Below are 17,437 nucleotides of genomic sequence, written 5' to 3'. Positions count from 1 at the left end.
GACAAGCATCATTTAAACACTGGCTTTGTTGTGTTCATTCTCAAACTTGACCATCAACCCTATTCACACAGAGACAAGCCTCATCAGGGAAAATGACATTGTCATTGTTTACTAAGTTGTAGTCAAGTATAGCTCATTGTCAATAGGTGTTGTATTCAAACTATGTCAATGCAGGCACACTGATGTGTTTCAATATGTCAAGTTTTAGTAGAAGATGGAAAAAATGAGTGCATTAGTGATCGATTTTCTTGTTGATTATATTGGTCAAAGTAAACCAAACTATATTTGAATTCGTTTTTGGAATTGAGATGCATTTGCATTGCATTTACACATGAATATATGTATATTATAGAACAGCACCCTGCCAAAAGTATGCAGGACAAAAGAATGTAAGAACAAAACCATGCCAACAAAAGCTCACAGAACAAAAACACACACAGCAGACGTCTTTTTACGTTTTTTTTGCGATTACAATAAAAGTGGAGCATTCAACATGAGCATTCTGATACAAATCAGTTAAAAGACTGATGAGACAGAGTAATTGTATGTACCAGCCTCTGACAGCCCAAATCGAGTGAGTAGGGGTGAATTAAAACATGCTACCTGTCAATATTCTTCATCTTTAAACAAACCAGGTACAGCAAGTAATTAATTTTAATTACTGTGAAAACAAGCCAGAGTGTTGGAAATAAATAATAAACACTGTATTTAGTTTAATTTTAATCAATGTATTTTATTCTGCTTGCTCTTATCACTATAAATACATCATACTGTATACTCAATTAAGGGATCAATGTTCCATTATGCACCTTTAAAACCATTGCTGCATTTAGTTATAACCTATATTATAAACCTAGACTAGAATATGGTAGACCATGTGGTAAAAATGCAGGAAAAAACAGCTATCAGATGCTGTTTTGCAGTAATATTAAAATGTCCAAAATAGGACCTTAAGTTTGGAGACTACAGACATTTTAAATGGACACCCATAACTCATCTCAGAATATCTTTGTGACAGGACTGCATTGGAAACATAGAACTATCAACGCACTCCAATCTAATTTCTGTTGGACTAATGTGGGCTATATAAATACAGTATAACCAATGTATCTTTCCTAACCCTAACTAGATTAAAAAAAAAACAACTATGAAGTATTTTGAGCATTAGAAGAAATACAATCATATTTTACTATACTACAAATTCACTGGCTGCTTTTAAACATGTTTTACATTACAATTCATTATGTATGAAACTGTGAAACATACAACATCATAGATGTAAAAGATGTGTGCTTATTTTTTTATATATTCAAATTAATATAGAAGGTGATTTATTCCTAATTTAATGTAATTTAGGGCCTAGGTCAATTATTTGAAAAAAAAATACAGTACTGGGAATGAGTGCCATTACTTGAAGTACTCTTACATGCAATTTCCTATTGAGTGGATTTCTGTGAATATTTTGGCATTCACTTTAATTTAACTGAAAACCTAGCATTAATCTATGTGATAACACATACCCTCACCCAGAATGTAAAATAACATTATCAAGTTACAATACTAAAATACTTTATAGGTAGGTGAAAGTTCATTATGAATCCTTTCAATGTAGCAAATGTACTGTTAGGAAAAAAATACTCCATTAATTCTAAAAGCCATAGCTGATTTCCTGTCAGTTGTGATAACACCAATAGTTTAATATACTTTTAATCAGAATACTTTCATATTATCAAATCTTTTGGAACAAAATTGCTATATTTTGTAATTACCAGACTTCACAAAGCCCTGGCCTTCCTTTTCCAAGAACTGAAGATTAGAACCTATGAAAGGTTAGAAACAAGGGGGGTTTATTTGGGTCTATCTTGTTCTTTTGGAGACAGAATCTTTATTGGTTACTGGTATCTTATCAATTCCACAATCCAACACAACCTTTTCTTAAAGAATCCAATAAAATCTGCTGCAATGGTATGTCTGCTTTTTTTCCCTAGACACCCAAACAATTTCTATGTGAAGAAGTATATCAGTCACAAACATACCAATGCTTGTGACTGACTCTAATTTCATTAGAGTCCTCTAATTTTCTCAAGTCCTCTAAAATGTCCTTTCGGTTAAACACGTTTCTGAGTGTAACACTCCCTTAAGAACAGGAATTAATCTCCTCATTCTTGTTTGAACTTTCCTTGTGACCATACCTATTGTAAAGTGGTGTCTGTACTATTGTGCACACTTTTCTTAATGAGACAGAATATGTAAATTTATATTTAGATTTTAACTATATTTTCCCTAATTTAGATTCTCCTGCTTTCATTATAAGATCACAAATTAGTGACACTATTTGAAATAAAAATTCAATTCCTGATTGAAAAAATAGTCATCTGTGGCTTTTTAATATGTTTGTAGAAATTATTAATTTTTAACTATTCAAGTTATTAATACTTATTTCACCCCAAAAGGAATTTACGCAAATCCTAGACAAACAGGTATTTAAATATTAAAATATATTATTAGCAATTTAAATCTTTTATGTATATAGGTTCAACACTCACACTGATAATAAAACCTGAGGCAGAAAGAAGCAGAAGTTTTAAATTTAACTGGTGTACAATCAAACAAGGCCATTGTAGAATCAGTGTGATTTGGTTATTTGAACAGCAATTTCCTTTGAAGGCAGGCTGGATGAAATGATACCCTACAGGGACATGGGGCTATTTGTTTCTTATCTCTCCCTCAACTTAAACCTATTTCCTTGTTTAAAGAGTTTAACACTGGCTTGCTCTACATTTATACCCTCTGAGTAAATGGAATTAGGATGACAAAATTTCCATTATCAAATCTATTATAAGTTTAATGGGATCTCACAACCCCTCAGCCACAGGAATAGCTCACTTTTGAAGATTTATTACTAATACCAGTTCTAATCCTCCATGTCATAATACAAGTTTGGGCTACAAGCTCTGCAACTGAGTTTTCAGGAGAATGACAAAAGTACATTTTTATATAGCACTGTAGACTGTCAGATTTACAGTTGCAAATCTAAGACCTGAAGCAACATAAAAGATTATTTGCAAGAAATGAATGACTTCCAGCAGAAGGAGTATCCTGTAACTGTCAATGAAAGCTTGCACTTTGAATGCATTATTTCAGTGGGAAGGACAGTACAGTTTTCAACATTGTTTACATGGGTTTCTTTGACAATTGTTGAAACAGGTCAAGCAAATGAAATAGATGTGTGTGAACAACAATTTCTGTTATTTTTTTGTTGTAAAGTTTCTGACAGGGTTGTGGTATTTTGCTGCTTTTGTTTCTAAACACCAAACCTATTGTAAAAACCCTTGTAGTACCAGAGTTTCCATAAACGCCTAGCATAAAGATAAAAGGTCAGTTTGTTACCTTGACATAGGGAAGTTCTAACTTTTTAGTGAATAATGTTGCTAAAACATCGGGTGAATGCCAGCAACACATCAATGTGTTAAATTCTTATGCCTACAAATTATTATTTTCTTACATCTATAACTTTAAATAGATTTTCTTTCAAGCATAATGGTTAACTAATTATCAGCAGTTGAAGATTTGTGCTGTTCAATATTTATACAATACATAACTCATAAACATTAACAATAAATCCTCAAAAAGGAACACATAAAATATATTTTTTCATGTATAGATCTGATTTTTGTTTTGAATAGTGCACTTATAGATCACAGAGGTAAGAGGAATATTTTCAGTATTTTTCATGTTGCAATTACTTATTAGTTTAGTTTTTATATCAGTCTTAATTATCATTTTATCAATTGTTATTTTTAAGCACTCCTCCTACTCTTGAAGTCCAAACTGTAAGAGTGGATGTCTTCTCTCATTTTGGCAGAGTTTCTCAGGACTGATTCCATCATATCCATATGACACAGGGAGAATTCCAGACTGCTAAGTTTACAAAATAAATACAGAGGCGTCTAAGACAAGAAGTAATTGAAATGCATGTAAACATAAAAAATTCACTACAAATAATAATAATAATAATAAAAAAATAAAAAACAGAATGTAAATATAGAAATGAAAGACGTTTGAGGAACATTTTTTTTGCTACTGTATATTGAATGCTGTATCTTTTTAATATTAAGAGAAAAATGAAAGAAATGCCAAGGTACAGTAGTCACAGAATATTGAGAGCAGCATTGTTTCACATATTGATTTATACACTGCACATTTGTAAAGATTCATTTAAATGGTCAGTATTAAGTATATGCTGTACATGAGTAACAGAGACTAAATAAATGCATATATTTATAAATAAAGTAATATAATTATACAGACCAATCCTAATAATGTGACTGTGGAAGTAAACTTCATTAATGTTTTGGTTCTAAACTATTTGGTTTGAGGGATGACAGTCTGACCATAATGACAAGAAAGTTGTTATGATAAAACAAGAGGTTATAGTGGAGTTGGAGAGGGTGGGGGGCACATCTGGAAATGGTGGAATAGAACACCATGATTATATTATAAATTGTCAGGAACTGGGACTTTACCATCTTTTGTGAAAACACCATTTAAAATAAATAATGCATGCCAACTTTATCTCCATCACACCTAATATAACTCAGGCTGACAAAAGATTTTACTTAAGTATTTTCTATGCTTACTTTTCTGAAGAGCTATTTTCAGATAAAGGTAGATAAGCTCAATTGTGATACAGTACAAGCAGCTGAATAATGAATATATTAGCTCTGCTATGATGGATTAAACTTATAAATAGTAGTATTTTCCAATCATTCTAATGTATCTTAGGTAACAGGTTCTGGGACTATCTGTGGAATTAAAATATTTTACTTGGTCATTATGAAGGATAGTTTGAATGACTATTTTCTCAGAATACAAAATACAAAAAGTTATCCATGCCTCCATATTACATTTATTTTTACCTAAAAAAGCTAATAACAGTTGTGTTACTGACAGTAACTACTAATAACAAAAGTAAATTGTATTTGTGTGTAAAAAGTGAACTGTTTATAACGTCAGAAAACTCGACAGGGTAAACTTTCAAAGGTAGTCAGATTTCTGTACATTTAAAAATGACTCTTTTGCTTATGTTTCTGTCACAGTGTTTAACATTTCACTATTGGAAACATTTTTAGACATTCAAGTATGCCATTCAGACACATTCATCGACAGCCCTCAACTTGACAACATCTTGATTCAGACTAATGGGACTTTTAGAGTTAATGATCTAAATATGTTCTCCATGCAGGCAAACATATGCAAATCAACAGTAAGTTAAACTTTTATCTAAGTATTGTATAAACGTATAGAAATTTGCAGTTATGTCATTGACAGGGGCTTATATAGTTCCAAGTAAGGTGGGCTGGATCATGAATTTCTGAACAATAACCCAAAGGTTATTGAACTACTGGTATTAGCTTGTAGATGAACCTAATTCCTCTCCATTAGTTTAAGCAAGCCTCTTCCACAGAATCCTGATTAACATAACTGGCTTTCAATAAACCTTGAGCTCACTGGTGTCAATGCACATAAGGAGATATTTGTATTATCCTGTTTTGTTTCATTTACCTTTCTGCAGACTTCACAATCCTTAGAAATAGCCTTCATTTCTCAGCCTGATGAGGCCAATAGGATTTCCACATTTTAAGTTCCACAGTTTTTGTTTCTTTATTTGTGAAACCTCTTAAAAAGATCTAATGTGCTCTTTTCTTCAGTAGTTCTGACAATTTATAATCATGTCCAAAGATATTACCAATATAGCTTACTAACATTTTATTATATTAATAAACTATTTGATGCTCAAATCAGTGATGTATTTTCTGCTTTTCTGACCATTCTGTCTTGATACAGCTAGTGCAGAACTGCAAGGAAAAAGTTGAACAAGAATACAACATAGCTCACACCTGAAGAAGATTCTACAGCCGAAACCTAGTTTCTCTCCTTTATTTTACTTTCCAGGTAAAATTAACCTCTACATGATATTTGAAAATTTTATGTTTACGGATTTAAGGAAATAATGTTGTAATTGAGATTACAGTATATCAAATTTACCTATAAAAGAAAGGCATACTGCAGATAGAAACATTAAATGAATCCCACCCGACCCAATGAATCACACCCTTATCATAAGTTTAAAACTCAGTAAAAATGAGTTTCAATTATGAGTCAGGTAAAGCTGTGAAATTTACTGAGCAGATAAAGGACCACTGCAGATACTGCAGAGTTCATGACAAAGAAACATTTTTAAACATGAAAACCCACTTGAATCATTAAACAAGTACATTCTGCAATACATTCAAATGGAAGCATACTTAGAAATGAAACATAAGTTGATGTTTCTTGCCATTTGAACACAATAAATATTTTAGAACCAGCTTTGCAAATGACTACTAGAACTGCTACTTGAGATGAGATTATCCACGAAAAATAATGCAAATTGCAGTGCTTAAACCCCACTTACAATGTGCATGACTTTTTATCTACCTAAGCTTTTCACGGTGTATCCATAACAGACCTAAAGAGATCAGTATTTTGTCTATCTTTGATTGCTAAATACTTTCAATGTAGATTTCTCCTGTTAACCATTGCTAAAAAATAAACCACATGTATTTATAGATATGCCAAATTGACCTACCTGTGTGGGTGTCAAGGGATTCAACTGCACTGTAGCTCTCACCAGTTAAACAGTTTCATATTTTGCAGCAAGTTAAATATATATATTTTTTAGGATTTACAAAGGCCCTTGAAGCTACCTTTTAAGATTGGATAAGATAAACTGTGTCTATGTCTCAAAATAATTTTCCTTTTACATCCTCTTCTGTGTGGAGGTGGAGATATGAAGGTGGTTCACCACAAAATGTGCTAGTGTAAGTGACATCTATCAACATCTATCAACTTCTAACATCACACAAACAGACTAAGCAAAGTAGAGACATGTGTTAAGTCTGTGTTTGTGCAATAACAGAATCTGAGATCACAAAAGGCAAGTGAAACTCTTGTCAGTGGAACTGCTGCACACAAGCAGAGAAGAATCCTGTATGACCTAACTTGTTATCATCAAAGCCCTGCATAACATTTGTTTTCTTACTATGATAGTAGGAAACTGCGTCCTGCATAGGGTGATAATTGTAACTCTTTTTACTGTTTTATACTTTAATAATGCTGTTCCATGAATTGAGGAAGATTAATGATTTCGGAAGATTTTATTAACTTTATTATTCAAATTTTAGACTGTTGATACATTCAGCAGTTGTTAATTACCTGTTGAACTACCAAATCCCTATTAAAATAATGCATAACCTCGATGGTGTTATTAAAACATGAATTAAAAAATCTTCCACCCTAAATGATCCAAAAATAGGTATCTTATTTTTTATCTTTCATCATTATTAGTACTTTTTATTTATTTTATTAATACAGTATACAGTATATATTGTTATGCTGTTGCTATATGTATTGCTATGCTGTTGCTACTGCTAATCATATTGCCATGATTATATACTTACTATGAATATTACTTAAATTAAAAAGAGATCAAAATTTAGTTCCCCTACATTCTACTTATTTTTCAAATTTCATTCAGGGGAATGAATGTCTGTTTTACATAATATGACAACAGCTATGAAATTAATTCATGAAATGAATGTTCCATGGGTTCATGGGTGGTTAGCAAACCTTAAGTGCATTGGTTTCAAAGAATGCATACAATATGAAATAAACACTGTTTATTCTTTTCGAGGAAAAAAAACTTTGTAAAACATTCTTATATCTGATTTCAGTTTAACTTCTACTGTGAAAATCTATGGCTCATTTTGAATCCATTAATTATTATTAATTAATAGTATTTGCAACCCAGACTCATCTCATTCTTCTTGCAGGATTGGATTAAGTCAAAGTTGATTTAAGTTTAAAAGCATGACTGAAGCGTGATTGTTCCTAACATTTTTGTCAGTTAGTGCATATTCAAGATGGAACAAAAAGTCAGTTAAAAGATTGTAATAATATTAAAACTCTTTGGAAAATGTCACATTTATGAACAGGAGCATAACATTAAAGTGCATTTATTCTTCTGCTTTGAAAAGGCCTTAAAATACCTGCTTAAAAGAAAAATGTACGTCATGAACTGCTTTATGTTCTTTTGCTAAGTTGTGTTTATACTTGCAAAAAGCTGAATAAAATAAAGAAGCTGAATAAACGTGCACTATCTTTGACTGCAATAAATATTCTGAATTCTAACTTCTTAACATGTTGCTTGAAACATGTGGGTGTTATATGTAGCCAAGGTAACAAGAGAATTCAGATCATAAATATATCTGCGCAGGAGGGGGTCTTGACAATCAGTATGGCTCTTCCACTATTAGAGTGTGTGAGAAGAGAGAGGGTTGTTAAGTATAGCTGAGCAAGATGCACCTGAACTATGTATGGAAGGAGGGATGAACAGATAACACTTATAACACTATTTTAAAACCATAAATGAACCATAACTCTGACAATTACAAAGACTGCTGCTAAATATTGCAAAAAACAGGCCTTGAAGGAATGATCAGGTCTAATTTCACATTATCTTTGTTGAAAGAAAAAGCTAGCTGAGGGTAAACAAAGAAAATTACTGTAAACGAGAAGAACTGTTCTTTACAAAATTAGGCAAATTAAAGTTATTCATACCAGCCTGTTAATTCATTGAAAATATGCAATCCTATAATTGTCACTTTCAAGACAGAAGGAAAAGAGTTAGCAGAAATGTGAAATTGCTTACATTAAAGTTGTAATTGTAAAACAGGCCCCAGAGGTTCAAAATAGTATGCATCCCTCTGTGATTGCCTACATTCAAATTATTTCCGCTTCTGAATAAAATGAAAGGCGTTCTTTACAACATTATGCATTCCAACAGGACTGGAACCCCCCGTCGATAAACCTTTGGTTTAAATTTGAATGCCTTGTTCATGATGACTGCTTAGGCTACAGGTAGTTGTAATATGTTTTCCAGATATAATAGGATGCAATATAAAAAAAGTAAATAGTAACAGACTATTTGAACCAAATTCCAACACATTAAGCTGTTTATATGACCAAATCTTATATTTAATTATTTTATAGAATTAAATGTGTAATTCTCAACCATCTGTGTCACATGAAATCAAGCTGTGCTACCTGTAGCTGTGGTTATAATAAAAAAACTGGAACACACAAGAACAGGCAGCCAAATTATGAAGCGGTTTAGAAATTTCCCTGAGCTCCCTCTAAGAAGAAAAGACAAACTTAATCCTTTGGTTTATGTAAACATTTTAAGAACTGTTTAAAATGCAAAAAACTGGCAGTGGATTTATTATGCTGTCATTTTGTTCTTTGTTACCTTCATAAAAGTGTTACCCCTTGTACTGAAATATTTATTTTCCTCTCAGCCAGGTGACTGTTTTAAGAATTAATTCAAATGAAAGACAAGAACATGCCACCAGCTGGAACATTTGGTTCTTTAAAGCAAGAGGCCTGAACACAAGGAGAAGTGTACCTTACCAGGGAAGGAAATGAAATATGGTGCAACACAGCTATATGAAAAGGTGGCTGACAGATGCCTGTTTAAAAATGTTTTTCATGCGTAATTTATTCATAATTATGTACCACTGAAAGGTATTTTATGTTAGAAATTATAAGAAAAAATCAATGCTTTGCTCATCAAGTGCTTACCATAAACTATGGTGGGCACAGAAAAGAGGGTAGACGTGCATGGAAAATTGCCCAAGACAGAAAAAGGAAATAAAAACAACAACAAAGACATACATTCAGAACTCCAAGAATTGTTTCCATAACAGCTGTGTGATCTAAATTCCACAACAACTCAGTACATTGGAAAGAAACAGAAGTCTCACCTTTGTTAAGCTGATACGATGAGTAAAAAACAGATAATCAAACACCTTTGCTGAGAGAAGAAAAAATATTAGAAATGCCTACTATGGATGACAAATAGAATAGGGGAAAATGCACTTCACACACATGAATGAATGTGCTAAGTTTTCAGTTTCAGCAGTAAACACCATGTGAGAAAACACAGGAAAAATATAGTCAGAATGTGATGTGAAGTGGTAAAGAGGTTTGATCTTGTTTTGGTCGTGCAAGGGCAGAAGATCCAGCAAATTATAAGATATTATTCCATTTTCAAATACAGTAAATAGCTCAACTTATTGGTGACAGCCTTGTTTTACAATACGATTTTTTATACGATAAACTTGAATCAAAATAACCCTAATCACTTAAATAAAAAAAAACAATAGATTGAATAGATACACTGACACACATAGAATTGCCAGCAGTGGCAGGAGACAACCAGGAACAAGGCATGCATTCAGAAGCTTGTCACATGTAAACCCCTAAATTCTACCAATAACATGTTAATTGCAAAAAATATGATTGACCACATTCCTTTTCATTTAAGAACACACATTGATTTAAAAAATAGGCTATTCACTGATGTTGTAAAATGCACTGTCCAAATACAATCTGAAATATAGATTTTCTCTGTGTATACACCAGGGTCTCGACATCTGCAAATTAGACATTTGCAAATTTGCTCATCCACAATTCCGTCTGGCTGATGAGATCAGAGCGGAAGAAAACTGAGCAGAAGGTTGTCAAGTGCCACTTTGAACTTAGCAGCACAACAGACTAGGGTGGTTAGACGAATCTGGCTATTTGAGATGGTTCTCTGCACCAAACCATTGCAAAAATTGAAAGCATACTGTGTTAAGGTAAATACTGTACTGGTAAAGAATATAGTTTATCTGCCCAATATGTAAGGTGTCATGGGTGAAGCAATTCTTTTAGAATTAAGGATATTTAAATCCCTATGTTCTTTCAGCCATGAAAAATGCTATCACTTATTTCTTATAATAATCAACACTTGTTTCATACTGTACTCTTCTTCGCTGTTAAGATTAATCTCTGCTGCATTTCTGATAAAAAAGACATAGTTCATACAACATAAGCACATACAATTAAACAAAACAGGAATATAATCAGCATGCGAATTAAGAAAATTGTGACAGTAAACCAGACACTGGAACATTACATTACTGAAATATTTAACAGATAAATAGTGAAGCTCACAAATGACTGAAGCAGTTTGTGAAGACTAGTATTTGGAGCACATTTTACAGAATCCAAAATGTCTCAAGGGGACAGAAATTTGATATATTTCCCATTATGAAAGCTATGCATATATAAAATGTTGCAAGCTGGTATTTATTATGCACACTGCATTAAGGACTTAAACTCTAAAACCAAAGTCTCACAAAGGCAGACAGTTTGGCTTTGTTGAACCATACAGTATGTGTATGTGTAAAATAATACATAGCTGCAGTACTCCAGAAGAGGATCCTTCAGGTGGCGTTGTAAAAATAAAACTTTTTCCAAATATCACTACTAATAAAAAGTTACTTTTTAAAGTAGTTAACGTCAGGTTAATAGTATCTGAGTATCTAGAAATGATCCAGCATATGCAAACTCTTTTCTAACTGCACATCAAACAATGAGGCCGTTCTTCACTCTTGTTTTAAAAGTTAACTAATGCACAATAAGACTCAACAAACAATGTCTATACACAAACCTCATATGATTTGGTGGTGTAAAACATTAAGTGCAATGCAATTATAAATTAATATTATACAGTATTCTCCTTTTTTAATTCCTAGGTTTACAGTAATTCTCACTTATCCTTGGTCCTCATGCTGTAATTAGAGGCATTTTGAGTTTAATACATAATATTGTGTTTAGGTTTAAACCAATCAACCAGACAGACCATTATAAAACATTTACTGTATGTACTGTATTTGAAATTTGTTAATTATGGTCATTTCTGCTATAACAAGTGTTTCTATCATGCAAATTGGCTATAACACGATTCATTTATTAGGGAATGCTTTTCCATAATGTAGTTGGCTACATGTTGGTTATAATGCAATTCAAATATACTGGAGCTAGTCACACACATAGAGTAAAATTTGTTGTGTAACAGCCTCATCGCAGCTACACATGCTTAGGATGCTGGCATATTCTCTCACGCATTGTCGTCAGTCTTTGTCCAGCCTGTACACACTTCAAAGCTGGGCATCTGCGCTCAGCTACTGTACTGTGTTTTCATTCTCTGGAAACACTGATATAACCATTGTTGTTACAATGAGTGGCAAGGGTATAAAGCGTTTTGCTACTGTCGAAGAAAACTCAAGTCTTCACTCAGGTTTGGAGATTGTCAAACAGAGATCTTTAATACAATCAGCTGAAGGGGAGCATTTCACAGAGAAAGGGTTTCCCCTAGCACTCAAGACATGCTCACTGGACTGAAGTTATACTTTCCTTTTTATACATTGAAAGTAGTCAAGACTTTAACATATTAAAGTTACAGGGAAAGGGGCAGTGTCAGAAGTCAAACAAACAGGACAGGGAGATGCCATTTGGCATCCTGCAATCTGTTTCATTTCTCTCTGGTTGAATGGGTGTGAGGAATCACAGGTTTAGTTTGCACCTAAGACAGTGGTCTTAGGTGTGAACAGAAAACCTTTCCTGCGCATAGTCACTGTCTTGACCTTTTGACTTGGTCTTCCACACTACTGTGTGTGCAAGCCAAAAAAAAAGGTATGACAAAAGCTGGATGTTATAAATCATTATAAGAGAAACAAAAGGACATGTGATATTATTTATGCTACTGGGCTTATAGAAGTGTGTTGCAGCAGTGTATAATATTTCACTTATAATTAAGTGGTATTAAAAGATTTCTAGTAATCTTTGTGGTGCCTTGACAAGACAGCTTGACCTCTCTGTCAATGCAGAGGAATTTGGCTAAGGGCCCCCCATTAGAAAGAATATTTGGATGCAAGGTCACTTGCCATCACCAAAAGGACAATCCACCAATGAGGAACTTGGAGGGTGGGTACCAGGTGTAAGAGGACCAGGGGAAGGGTCATTTATAACCGGTAATTCCGTAACGAAACACTTAAGATACTCGATATAGACCTAGGCAAGATGGCCGCCAAGGATAACCAGCTGACCCGCTGTTAGAAAAGACCTATGCGGCGAAACAATGAGACACAGGTGAGCTGCATCAAGAAACAGAATAGAAATGCCCCAGAAGCAGTGAGCCAGGGCGGAAGCAGATAAGGTGAATGCGTTTTGGAGGAAGAAGAGGATTAGGATTGTGCTTGAAAGAAATAAGGAATAACGGTTTACGGTTTACGACTATGATTTACGGATTACGACTTGGTTATGGTACGGATTGGTGTGGACATACGGACTTTGGAATTTGGATTTAGGTATTGGAAACGGACTACGGATCGGACTTGGAAAACATACAAACGAAAAAAGGAGAAGATCAGTGTGGTGTGAGAAACATCCCTTTTACACCTGCTTTTCCCCCGGTGACACCACACAGGATTATAACTGATCATATCCTGACCAGTCACCAACTCTGATTTTGCACCTTAGAAGCTGGCACCCAACTCATTTTTCGTTGGTTGGAAGGAACTCACTGGCTCCTTTTTTCTCTCCAACTGAATTGGCAATCTGACTTTTCCAACCACACGACTGCAAGCATGTGTCAGGAGTCAGGCCTTAAACTTTACTGCAACACGCCAGGCTTAGAGAATGAGTCAGTAAAAAGCAGAATTCTGCCTAAGATATTCTTTCGGCAAAAGAAGAAATATTTTGTTCACAAACCCAATCTTATTTTTCCCTGATCAAAGAAACAAGAGAGTTGGACAGTTATTTTTGTTGACAACCTGAATATCCAAGTATGTTCAGCACCAAACTATAGCTGGGATGATCTAAGGTTCTCCACCTATATCTTGCAGCTATAAATGTTTTTAATGAGCTGATCTCAGCAATGCTAGGCAAAGCTCCCTCTCTCCTTTCGGTACCTGGGACATTCCCTGCACAGTGTAAGCAGCTGCTGCAGTCAGACCACGGACCAGCCCAGCTCCACGGAATTAACTCATTAAGGACGTCTGGCCAACAGATTGTTGAATATAAAACTTTATTCACGTTAAAATTCGAGAATTGAAATATTATTCCAATTCCATTTGACTATTGTGAATGTGTTTCATTCACAATAGCAAATACACATTAGGAAAAATGTTGTCTTACTCTACACTATAGAATTTCTCATTAATTAAATATAAATAATTGATGTTAATAATGATGCATATTATGCCTTATTTTATCTAGTTGTTCACTGTTTTATGTTTAATCATATGCTCTCATAGTGAGTGTTAAACATAAATTTAATTTAAAAATGTATTTTATTTTCTTTACGGGAAGTTACAGTAGTGTGTATTGTTAAATATGTTTCTTATGCAAAATGTTGCCTTGCCCACTGCAAAATTCCTCATTGCTCAGAGATATAAATACTTATGCATGTCATATCTTATTTTATCTATTTGCTGTTTTCAGCTTGCAATTATCACAAAACACATATTATGCAGAAGTAATACATCCACATTAAAACTAAAATGATAGAACGGTTACCTTTGTCATTGTGAAACAGATCTCTCTACCCCCTAACCCTTAATTCCCAATGAATCATTGTTTTGCATAAAATGATTTTGTATAACATAGTGTTTTCCAGGTACACAACTATTGCATTATAGCAGAAGAACTTGTAACACTTACAGTAACTAATACCAATGATTGGTAGGTTCTTCCTTTATTTTTTTATCCTAAGCAAAACAATACACACTAATAAAACCATAATAATAAATTCAAGTGGTCTGCCAGAGAAGTATAAGCTATATAATATAATATAATATCAGCTAGTATTTAAGTTTTTAATTATTGAAACAGTAGTGTTATTCCATAAATAATGAGCACATGAAAGAACAAAACTAAACTGATTGAAAGATTGAACTCAATAGATTTCTCTCACTTGCAACAGTTCAACAGTTCTTCTGACAGTACGATACATAATGTTTGAACTAGGGTGAGATTGTTATCTGATGTATTATTGCTCACGCTCAATGTAATAATTCTGTCCTGTGGGGGCAAAAAATACAGTGGGGAATTAACAATGTTACATAAAATCCATGTTTTCAAAATGTACTAAAACCTTTTTTCTATCCTGTTTACATTTTGTTTCAGTTTAATGTAATGCTCAAATTCACGTAAATAACAACACATTTAAAGACTTTCTGCTTTTCTGTAAGTGTTTTATGATATAGGTACAAAATAAGGTACAAAAACTGATAAAAGATGGGCATTCAGACTACCCCCTTTAAATCAGTGACACTTACATGTAGGTGTAGATTAAATTCTACAAATATTCCCTTGAACCTGGAAGTATGTTTTCTTGAAAAGGCAAGCTTTCACTCATTTCTATTAGAAAATGTGTCCATGCCTTCCAATGCATCCAAAGGCTTTTCAATAACCTCATCAGTCAAATCAAACTAGTTTTTTATTGTTATACAGTTGTTTATTTGTCTTGACAAGTTTGGATCCATTGTATGGTCAAATACAGTGAGCTTTGAAAAGTTTTAATTTAATTTTTTCATCAGGATCCTATCTGCTCATAAATGTCCAAGAAAAATAAACAGATGTAAAATACATGTAAAATAATAAATGTAATTAAGCTGCTTTATGCAATTGTGGATTTTGCATTTTACTGCTGTAATACTAAACTTTTCAAGACTCAAGTAGTTCTGCACAGGCAATCTGACCCAGTTCTAGGAAGAAAATCTGTTTTTTAAAATATATACAGTGTATATATAAATAATGTCCAGTAAGCACATCAATAAAGTAACTATTGTGGGAAGTATGCCAATATTATTAATAATGTGTTAAAAAGGCAATAATAAGTGACAAATGTGCTTCAATTTATAAATGCAGGTTAATAAAGCATTTGCATTTGTTAAAACAGTATTATGGGAAATTTGTCTAGTAGTATTTCCCATTTACTATTGTTTCCATGAATACAGATTTACGAAATCTGAATGTGAAGTTACAATTTGCAATTTTGTATTATCAAAATTTACTATTAAAAGAGTAATCACGGAACTCTTACTATTAAATTAAGATACAGTAAATGTAGTCAGCACATTCATTGTTTTCTGATTAATGAGAAGGAAGCATCTGTTCGATTTCACCCGTATGTATACATTAAATATTATAGTCATTTATTTTGTAGCCGAGGTTAACCAGTAAGGTTGGACTAAAATACAAACATTTTAAGATGAGTCTTAATTTAATTTAGCACCTGTGATAGATGTATACATACTTTGCACACAATACGTACAAAGTATGTATCCCATACATTCATGCTTCATCAGCATTTATCCTCAATACAATTAATTCAGCTACATTTAGAAGCTTTAATACATCATGACCCAATTAACTTTTCCATTATATGATGCATGATAACAGTAAAATTGCCATAGTTCAATCTTCTATGCAATCATTATATAAGAACCATTTGAACATGATCTCCTTTCTTGTAAAACCATCCTGGTTTATTTTTACATATTGTAGAACTGGTGCTAAAAATATAATCATGACAACAGCTGGTGATTGTGACAGTATCATCTATGTTAGATGATTAGCCAAGTGCCACTAATTTCTTTATTTTGTATGTTATTTTTCAATATGTATATATTCAACTAAGATTTCAGAAAAGCAGACTATATAGGAATAACACAGAGTTTAAGTTTAAGATTTTATTTATTAAAAAATAGAATGGGACTGGATTGATATGGAAGTAGGGCAGAATGGATACAAGAGTTTTAATAGATTCTGCTTTAAGTATAGGGAAAAAAATCCAAAGATTAAGTAAATCTAAAGCTAGAAAACAATGTCCCTGTGATCAAATGTATCAATTAAGTACAATCTAAGGTGAAAGAAAGCACTTTATGAAATGATTAAAAAAGAACAGAATTCCATTAAAGAAAGAAATGTGTTATTAATTGCAACCAGATTAAAAGGATATTATAAAGGCCATGAGATAGAAGACAATTTTTCAATAAAAGCCATGACTAATGGAAAAAAAATAATTATCACAACAGTAAAATAACAGTAAAAAAGTGTCTGAGAGGGAAATGGGAAGATTTAAGTTGATGAAAGGGAAATGGCAGGTATATTAAATCAATATTTCACTGGTGTTTACCCAGGAAGAAACATTTTCAGGCTGAATAAACTCAGTACTACATTGCAGTATTTTACCATTTAACATTTAGGAGTATATGACACTATTTTTAGGTTGAGAAAAAAATTCCCACTGATTGGGAATTGTTAATGTACTGCCTATCTATTAAATGTCAGTGTGGAACAGTGGTTCCAGTAAGGTTCTATGTTCAAATACTAGGTGAGACACACTACTGTTGTATCCTAGAGCAAAATATTGCACCAATACTTTAAGTCACTAAGTCTAAAGTGTCAATAGTAAATAATGGAAACAATAATTAAACATAGCTTT

Source organism: Atractosteus spatula, chromosome 1, assembly GCF_055471065.1.
Source record: "Atractosteus spatula isolate fAtrSpa1 chromosome 1, fAtrSpa1.hap1, whole genome shotgun sequence".
Taxonomy (NCBI): domain Eukaryota; kingdom Metazoa; phylum Chordata; class Actinopteri; order Semionotiformes; family Lepisosteidae; genus Atractosteus; species Atractosteus spatula.
Note: the sequence above shows the minus strand (reverse complement) of the source record.